This window comes from Diaphorina citri, unplaced genomic scaffold (assembly GCF_000475195.1).
Source record: "Diaphorina citri unplaced genomic scaffold, Diaci psyllid genome assembly version 1.1 scaffold384, whole genome shotgun sequence".
NCBI lineage: Eukaryota > Metazoa > Arthropoda > Insecta > Hemiptera > Psyllidae > Diaphorina > Diaphorina citri.
This window is the reverse complement of record NW_007377819.1, coordinates 9,570-19,467: the sequence shown is the minus strand read 5'-3', so window position 1 is coordinate 19,467 and position 9,898 is coordinate 9,570.

Genomic DNA, 9,898 nt, shown 5'->3' with positions numbered 1-9,898 from the left:
ATAAACACCAGGGAAGAATAAATAATTCATGAATCTCATAGCAGAATTCAGAAAATTGTCTCATCGCCCATTTTTCTCAATACAATACAGCATTAAATTTTGATAGAAAATAGGGCAATAAAAAGCGGGTAATAAATCGAGATAAACGAAGACTTCGTAATAAACGTTTATTTCCAGAGGGGTTTAAACTTTCACAAAATGCCATTTTTACGATGGCTCGAGACCGAAATAGCTCGTAGTAGAATGTTACTGACAGATAAAGGGATCAAAAGGCCTTTCATTTTGAAACTGAAATGAAATTCTATGAAAACCTAGTCACCATGCTGGTTAGACCGAGGGGGCCAGGATTTAGATTTCTCCGAGACCCCGTGGCACTTATTTCGAGAGTGAAAGAAAACGAAAGATAATAGAGGGAGGAAGGGAGAGAGAGAGAGAGAGAGGAAGGGAGAGAGAGGAAGGAAGGAGATATAGGTCCAAGAAGAATAAACAGAAAAGGATAATAACACACAAAAGGCGAAAAATAATGCCTCTCTCCTTTTCCTTCTCTCTCTTCCTCCTCCTCCTCCTCCTCATCTCTCTCTCTCCCACTGATCATTCTTATCAGCATATTTCTTGGAAATTACTCGGAATATTTTGTTGTGAGAATTTCGGAAATTCCCTTTTCCGCTCGTCTTCATCTTGTGCCCTTCTCAATTCTACCAGTTTGTAGATGGTACTAAACATAGGATGGGTATTGAGTCAGCTGTTAGTAGGTGTCATGGAATTTTTTCCAAGCCTCTTTTCAATAAGTGATACGTCCATTTTTCTTCGTGAAAGTTAGGTACTCTAATCAATTTGATCCCTTTTTCTTCAACTTTCTTCTCTAACAATCCAGAGGAGCTTTGCCCCCCCTTTCTCTTTCTCTCTTTCTCTCTCTCTTCTTTTCCTTCTCTCTCTCTTAGCTTTGCCTCCCTTTCTCTCTTCTTTTCCTTCTCTCTCTCTTCTCCTTTTTCCTTCCTTTCCCTCTCTCTCTCTCTCTCTCTCTCTCTCTCTCCTTTTTTAAAGCAGAACCTCTCCTGAAAATCAACAGTAAGGAGACAAAATGTCAATGCAATGCTGAGAGCTTTCAATTTTCAAAAGAAAATTTAGACTTTGTTTGAGTACTTAAACCTGCTTGGAAAAGTTATCATAAAAGAAGGATGAATTTTATAACTCGGTAAACAACTATAATTAATAATTATCCTAAAGTAACTGCGGCAGATATTTTTCTTTTCCTGTTTTACTAACCCTTTTATCTTAGAATAAAACATCCAGAACTGAAATCAAGATAAATTCTGAAATAAAGGGAAAGTAAAAAGAACTTTAACTAAAATATCTGCATTACATTCCTTATTATATAAGATAAGGACAGTAAAAAGGCCAACTGAAAAATGCAACAGCTACTTCCATTCAAAATACACCACTATATAGCTAACTGATAGTAATATTCATTGAGATAAACATCAGGGAAGAATAAATAATTCATGAATCTCATAGCAAAATTCAGAAAATTGTCTCATCGCCCATTTTTCTCAATACAGCATTAAATTTTGATAGAAAATAGGGCAATAAAAAGCGGGTAATAAATCGAGACTAAAACGAAGACTTCGTAATAAACGTTCATTTCCAGAGGGGTTTAAACTTTCACAAAATGCCATTTTTACGATGGCTCAAGACCGAAATAGCTCGTAGTAGAATGTTACTGACAGATAAAGGGATCAAAAGGCCTTTCATTTTGGAATTGAAATGAAATTCTATGAAAATCTAGTCACCATGCTGGTTAGACTGAAACCTTTTTCAGCATTTCAGTGAATAAGATAGATTCCTTTCCATTGTAAGTAATTACTCGTTTGTTTTGTTTTGTATGAACACATTTAATTCAATTTAACAGCCCAAATTGCGGTACAAAATGCTCCCTTTATGTTCGAAAATTTAGACAGGAAATTCCGAGTGAGATTAGAGAAGATATTCCAAACACTGGCCTGCGCTTGTTAAAACTTGGCCTGCCAGGTACACTGTCGGGCACTTAGGTAATAATAAAATCCAACAAATACCAGAAACCACTAAATACCTCGTCTTAATCATCATGATATTCATCAAAAGATTATTACGTGGAACCACGTTTGTGTAAAATGTCTCTTTGAAAAGCCCTAATCCAAATACCTTGGTTTCGCTCTATGCTTTATGATAAAGGTCGAAATATTCAAACTATCCAATATCCCAATATTTCCTCAGTCACTCCGCCACTGACTAAAGGTTTCAGCAAACTTAATTGTTCTTTTTTCTACATTTCGCTACTTAAAATTAAAACTTAAGGGAAATTAAAAGCTAATAAAGTATTAAAGCTGAAATACGTCTGGATGAAACCTTTTTCAGCATTTCAGTGAATAAGATAGATTCCTTTCCATTGTAAGTAATTACTCGTTTGTTTTGTTTTGTATGAACACATTTAATTCAATTTAACAGCCCAAATTGCGGTACAAAATGCTCCCTTTATGTTCGAAAATTTAGACAGGAAATTCCGAGTGAGATTAGAGAAGATATTCCAAACACTGGCCTGCGCTTGTTAAAACTTGGCCTGCCAGGTACACTGTCGGGCACTTAGGTAATAATAAAATCCAACAAATACCAGAAACCACTACATACCTCGTCCTAATCATCATCATCATATTCATCAAAAGGGTATTACGTGGAACCACGTTTGCGTAATAAACGTTTATTTCCAGAGGGGTTTAAACTTTCACAAAATGCCACTTTTACGATGGCTCGAGAACGAAATAGCTCGTAGTAGAATGTTACTGACAGATAAAGGGATCAAAAGGCCTTTCATTTTGGAATTGAAATGAAGTTCTATGAAAATCTAGTCACCATGCTGGTTAGACCGAAACCTTTTCAGCATTTCTGTGAATAAGATAGATTCCTTTCCATTGTAATTACTCGTTTGTTTTGTTTTGTATGAACAAATTTAATTCAATTTAACAGCCCAAATTGCGGTACAAAATTCTCCCTTTATGTTCGAAAATTTAGACAGGAAATTCCGAGTGAGATAAGAGGAGATATTCCAAACACTGGCCTGCGCTTGTTCAAACTTGGCTTGTCAGGTACACTGTCGGGCACTTAGGTAATAATAAAATCCAACAAATACCAGAAACCACTACATATCTCGTCTTAATCATCATCATATTCATCAAAAGGGTATTACGTGGAACCACGTTTGTGTAAAATGTCTCTTTGAAAAGCCCTAATCCAAATACCTTGGTTTCGCTCTATGATAAAGGTCGAAATATTCAAACTATCCAATATCCCAATATTTCCTCAGTCACTCCACCACTGTCTAAAGGTTTCAGAAAACTTAATTGTTCTTTTTCTACATTTCGCTACTTAAAATTAAAACTTAAGGGAAATTAAAAGCTAATAAAGTATTAAAGCTGAAAAACGTCTGGATTTTCTTGCTGCATTACTGCATTTTTCTTTCTACAGACAGCTCTACTTTCATGAAAGCGAAGAGAGAAATGGAGGGAGAGACAGAGAGGAGAAAGAGGAGGGAGGGAGAGACAATAATGACTAGATTAAGCTTTAAAAGTCCCCTGACCCTGAAATCAAATTACGAAATGATTCCTTCATTGACACTATAGTAATATGTCCCTGAATTTTCAGTCAAGTTGTGGGTTTCCAATTTTCCATCCAAATCAATGGAGAGGAAAAAGCGCAGGGTTCCCTGAATTTTCCGAAAGGAGTCCATAGACAATGTCAAAAGTCCAAAGGTATTCTTTATGCATGGGTGAAATTTTCCGAATTTTCTAAGAAAAACTTTCAATAGTTACCACCACATGTTATGTGGCATAACGATGAAAGCGAAGAGAGAAATGGAGGGAGAGACAGAGAGGAGAAAGAGGAGGGAGGGAGAGACAATAATGACTAGATTAAGCTTTAAAACTCCCCTGACCCTGAAATCAAATTACGAAATGATTCCTCCTTTTTCATTGACACTATAGTAATATGTCCCTGAATTTTCAGTCAAGTTGTGGGTTTCCAATTTTCCATCCAAATCAAAGGAGAGGAAAAAGCGCAGGGTTCCCTGAATTTTCCGAAAGGCGTCCATAGATAATGTCAAAAGTCCAAAGGTATTCTTTAAGCATGGGTGAAATTTTCCGAATTTTCTAAGAAAAACTTTCAATAGTTACCACCACATGTTATGTTAAAGGTCATGACGGTTTACATACTGATTACCGTTCTTATTACACGCATCATTGGACCAGGAAATAATTTGGAAATTTCTTCCTGAGTTTCTCTCTCTCTGATGACATACTGATTACCGTTCTTATTACACGCATCATTGGACCAGGAAATAATTTGGAAATTTCTTCCTGAGTTTCTCTCTCTCTCCCTCTCTCTCTGCATCATTTCCTTTCAAGATCTTCACGGAGCATTTGGAATTGGAAAGTCGGTCTTTAATTCGACATTTCCACTGGCAAATGTTTAGTTCGATGACTCTCTCTCTCTCTCTCTCTCTCTCTCTCTCTCTCTCTCTGCATCATTTCCTTTCAAGATCTTCACGGAGCATTTGGAATTGGAAAGTTGGTCTCTAATTCGACATTTCCACTGGCAACATGACGGTTTCCATAACGCCTATTAATGCTTTTGCAGAAAATGACACAGAGTCAAAACATCTCTTCCTTGCAATCTCGAGAAAGGACCATCTTTCTAAGTGTACTTCATCATTTGGTCATTTTTCTTTTATCAGAAAGAAGAAAAACAACAAAACAAGATGGAAGAGTGAAATAAGGGAAGAAACTGAAAGACTCATAAGTTATCCCATACAGGGAGTTTCTGAAATTGTAGGTACCAGGACAATTACTGGGATTTCCGTGATGATACATCATTAGGGAGAACCTGTAGGCGTCACGTCCTAGGGGTCCTAAAATCTCTAAATTGCCAATACTGACCAATGTGCTTCCAAAACTTGACTTTCTTTCCATCATAGGGTTGCTCAGTGTGTCAGTGACGCAATTATATGACGCAGGGTCAGTTGACCCAGATAAGACCTCTGTTTCAATGAAACACCCTGTATAAAAGGAGCACAGCAATAAACTACTACCATCCTTAGCTAACATGTTACTCAACCTAAAAATAAATCTAATAACAGAATAACACACACACGAGAAAAAAAAAGCTCAATAAATTTCAATTGAACAAATAGAAATATTCTTCTTTGCTTTCTATTTTTTATGAAGTCAATAAATAAGTTACAACAAACATTAGAGTGCAGCATAAAACATCCCTATAATACACCTACATCCGTGTAATACAGCAAATAGATACAGACTATTAGTTATAGTGCAGTTAAATGAGAATATAACAACATCCGTGAGTTATAAATGTTATTAAAGCTAATACTAGGGGCAAAGACCTAAGATGTCCCATCTTAAAATAAATGCTTCAAAAGGCTAATACTAATAAAGATCGTAAGTCGTAAGTGGGTATATTCTCTAGAATCTTTAGATAAATATAACAAAGTAACCTACTGCCCAATACTATAGGTAGGTTGAAATGATAAACATATACTTCTTCACTATTTGTAAAATATTCTGGGGTTTATATTTCATTTTCATTTTATGGACTAGTTTCGCCGGTGAAGGCATCTTCAGCGTTACAGAAAAATACATATAAAACGTAAAATAATACTACAAAAACATATATAATCTGGTTACATTGTACAAAAATTTGCCCAATACCGCTAGGGTAAACGGACTATTTAGTCCTATGATAATAATAATAATCATCATAATAAAAATATTTGACAACCAATTTCAAAAACATTTTGGAACATCCCTATAATACACCTACATCCGTGTAATACAGCAAATAGATACAGATTATTAGTTATAGTGCAGTTAAATGAGAATATAACAATACCCGTGAGTTATAAATGTTATTAAAGCTAATACTAGGGGCAAAGACCTAAGATGTCCCATCTTAAAATAAACGCTTCAAAAGGCTAATAGCTAATAAAGATCGTAAGTGGGTATATTCTCTAGAATCTTTAGATAAATAACAAAGTAACCTACTGCCCAATACTGCTAGGGTACACGGACTATTTAGTCCTATAAAAATAATAATAATCATAATGAAAATATTTGACAACCAATTTCAAAAACATTTTGATCTCGAAGCAATTTGGAAACCTTTGGAAACGTTTCAACACAATATTAAAATTTTGCAATCTAAATTCGTTAGCAAATGCAAATCAGTCCAATGACCATCTCATAATGTTGAACCCCCAACAGTTGCTAGTAAATGAAAAACGGAGCTACTAAAAAGGGAACAAATTGATAGATATAATAGGAGTCATGTTACCAAAAGTGATATTACAAAACTTTTGCTTGTGAAAAATACGAAGAGAAGAGGGAGAGAAGGATAAAAAGAAGGAGATAAATCAAACAAGACTAGACTTGTGGTGGCGAAAAAATATGACAATGTCCTCTCTTCCTTCTTTTGTGTTCTCTTCTTCCTTCCTTACTTTCTTTACCACCAAATCCAGGCACGTATACTAACAAACTAAGGATACCGTTCAAAGAAAAGAGATAACCTAAAGTTCAGAATTACAGATAGGTACGTGAAGAATGAGTGGGTTAGGTATTGATATTGAAGAAAAAACTACGTTTTTCAGTGAACTAAGAACTACTCGGTTTATAACTCCTTATTCCTAATAGGAATTTGAAGAATTACGTGTTTTAGAATCTGACTCACTGACTGAATAAATCCACTGAAAACAGAGTGAAAAGTTATTTTCTATAGAACTCAATCACACTCTACCCTAAACATCTCTCTCCTAAAGTGCCCAAGTGATCCACATGTGATAAAACCCAAGTGCACAACTGTGATCACATGTGATCCGAGTATTAAAAAACCAAACCGTACCTAAAAAAAAAAAAAAAAAAAAATACCGTTCAAAGAAAAGAGATAGCCTAAAGTTCAGAATTACAGATAGGTAGGTACGTGAAGAATGAGTGAGTTAGGTATTGATATTGAAGAAAAAAATGCGCTTTTCAGTGAACTACTCGGTTTATAACTCCTTATTCCTAATAGGAATTTGAAGAATGACGTGTTTTAGAATCTGAGTATCTGAGTCACTGACTGAATAAATCCACTGAAAACAGAGTGAAAAGTTATTTTCTATAGAACTCAATCACACTCTACCCTAAACATCTCTCTCCTAAAGTGCCCAAGTGATCCACATGTGATAAAACCCAAGTGCACAACTGTGATCACATGTGATCCGAGTATTAAAAATCCATTCCCGTATCTGGTGAATTTTCAAACAAAATTAATAAACCAAACAAGCTCACTTTGTCACGAGCTTTTAGAAACCAGGTGTGAACTAAGCTTTAATGTTAACACTTGATTGTCAAACGACTTAACAGCACAACTTAAGTAACTTTGGAGATGATTTTCTCTCTCTCCCGCTCCCTCTCTCTCTGTTTCTCTCCCTCTCTCTCTCTGTTTCTCTCTTCTTTTAGGTGGAGAGAAAATGGGGATTCTTGTTGGTAGATTTACAACAAGGGATTAATGTTAACACTTGATTGTCAAACGACTTAACAGCACAACTTAAGTAACTTTGGAGATGATTTTCTCTCTCTCCCGCTCCCTCTCTCCCTCTCTCTCTCTCCCTCTCTCTCTGTTTCTCTCTTCTTTTAGGTGGAGAGAAAATGGGGATTCTTGTTGGTAGATTTACAACAAGGGATTTTTTTTTATCTCCCTTATCCTTGATAATGGAAGCGAGGAGAAGCGAGATAGTTTGAAAACAAAAGAGGAGAGGGAGAAAAAGAACATAATCAAACGAGAAAGAAGCAAAAGGGAGGGAGAAAGAAAAATGACGGAACAAAAGGTACAAAATAAAGGAAGAGATAAAAGAAGGGAAAGAGAGGGAGGCCAAATTGACATTCGTTTATTTGGAGTTTTGCCGCTACGCCATAATAACTCGAGAAATCAAATTGATAATTTTATTTGGCAGCTAAAGGAATGTTCTTTTCAAAAGAAGGAATAGGTGATGCGGGGAAGGGCAGGGAAGAAGAAGATTCGAAATAAAGGAATTATTATTTGCCAGAGCAGCGTGCTATTAGATATGGCATTGTATTCAAGAAAATACCGTGGGTAGGAGATGGAGGGGTCGGATAAGGAACTGAGAAGAGGGGAGGAAAAGGGGGAGGAGGGGGCCAGGATTTAGATTTCTCCGAGACCCCGTGGCACTTATTTCGAGAGTGAAAGAAAACGAAAGATAATAGAGGGAGGAAGGGGGAGACAGAGAGAGGGAGGGAGAGAGAGAGAGAGGAAGGAAGGAATTCGAAATAAAGGAATTATTATTTGCCAGAGCAGCGTGCTATTAGATATGGCATTGTATTCAAGAAAATACCGTGGGTAGGAGATGGGAGGGTCGGATAAGGAAATGAGAAGAGGGGAGGGGGCCAGGATTTAGATTTCTCCAAGACCCCGTGGCACTTATTTCGAGAGTGAAAGAAAACGAAAGATAATAGAGGGAGGAAGGGAGAGAGGGGGGAGGGAGGGAGAGAGAGGGAGAGAGGAAGGAAGGCGATATAGGTCTAAGAAGAATAAAGAGAAAAGGATAATAACACACAAAAGGCGAAAAATAATGCCTCTCTCCTTTTCCTTCTTTCTTCCCCTCATCCTCTCTCTCTCTCCCACTGATCATTCTTATCAGCATATTTCTTGGAAATTACTCGGAATATTTTGTTGTGAGAATTTCGCGTGCCCTTCTCAATTCTACCATTTTTTAGATGGTACTAAACATAGGATGGGTATTGAGTTAGCTGTTAGTAGGTGTCATGGAATTTTTTCCAAGCAGAAAAGGATAATAACACACAAAAGGCGAAAAATAATGCCTCTCTCCTTTTCCTTCTTTCTTCCCCTCATCCTCTCTCTCTCCCACTGATCATTCTTATCAGCATATTTCTTGGAAATTACTCGGAATATTTTGTTGTGAGAATTTCGGAAATTCCCTTTTCCGCTCGTCTTCATCTTGTGCCCTTCTCAATTCTACCAGTTTGTAGATGGTACTAAACATAGGATGGGTATTGAGTTAGCTGTTAGTAGGTGTCATGGAATTTTTCCCAAGCCTCTTTTCAATAAGTGATTCGTCCATTTTTCTTCGTGAAAGTTAGGTACTCTCATCAATTTGATCCCTTTTTCTTCAACTTTCTTCTCTAACAATCCAGAGGAGCTTTGCCCCCCCTTTCTCTCTCTCTCTCTTCTTTTCCTTCTCTCTCTCTCTCTCTCTCTTAGCTTTGCCTCCCTTTCTCTCTTCTTTTCCTTCTCTCTCTCTCTTCTCCTTTTTCCTTCCTTTCCCTCTCTCTCTCCTTTTTTGGAAACTTTTGAAAAAAAAATCGAGACAAATTTACTATAGAAAAGGCTCTTAAAGTGGACGGAATTTATCCACTTACTCAATCTCTCTCTCCCTCTCTCGTCCTCTTTTTCCCATCATCTCTCTCCTTCTTTCTCTCCCTCCCTCCTCTTTTCCTACTCCTCCTCTTCCTCCCTCCCTTTTACTCCTCCTTCTCATCCCTAGTCCCCTTTTACCATCAGTCTCCCCATCAGTTGTTCACGGAATTTATCCACTTACTCAATCTCTCTCTCCCTCTCTCGTCCTCTTTTTCCCATCATCTCTCTCCTTCTTTCTCTCCCTCCCTCCACTTTTCCTACTCCTCATCTTCCTCCCTCCCTTTTACTCCTCCTTCTCATCCCTAGTCCCCTTTTACCATCAGTCTCCCTATCAGTTGTTCCCCCTCCCTCCCGTTCTCAAACAATAATAAAATACATTCAATTCCTCGTTTCATTACTTTCCTCCCCCCCCCCCCCCCTCCCC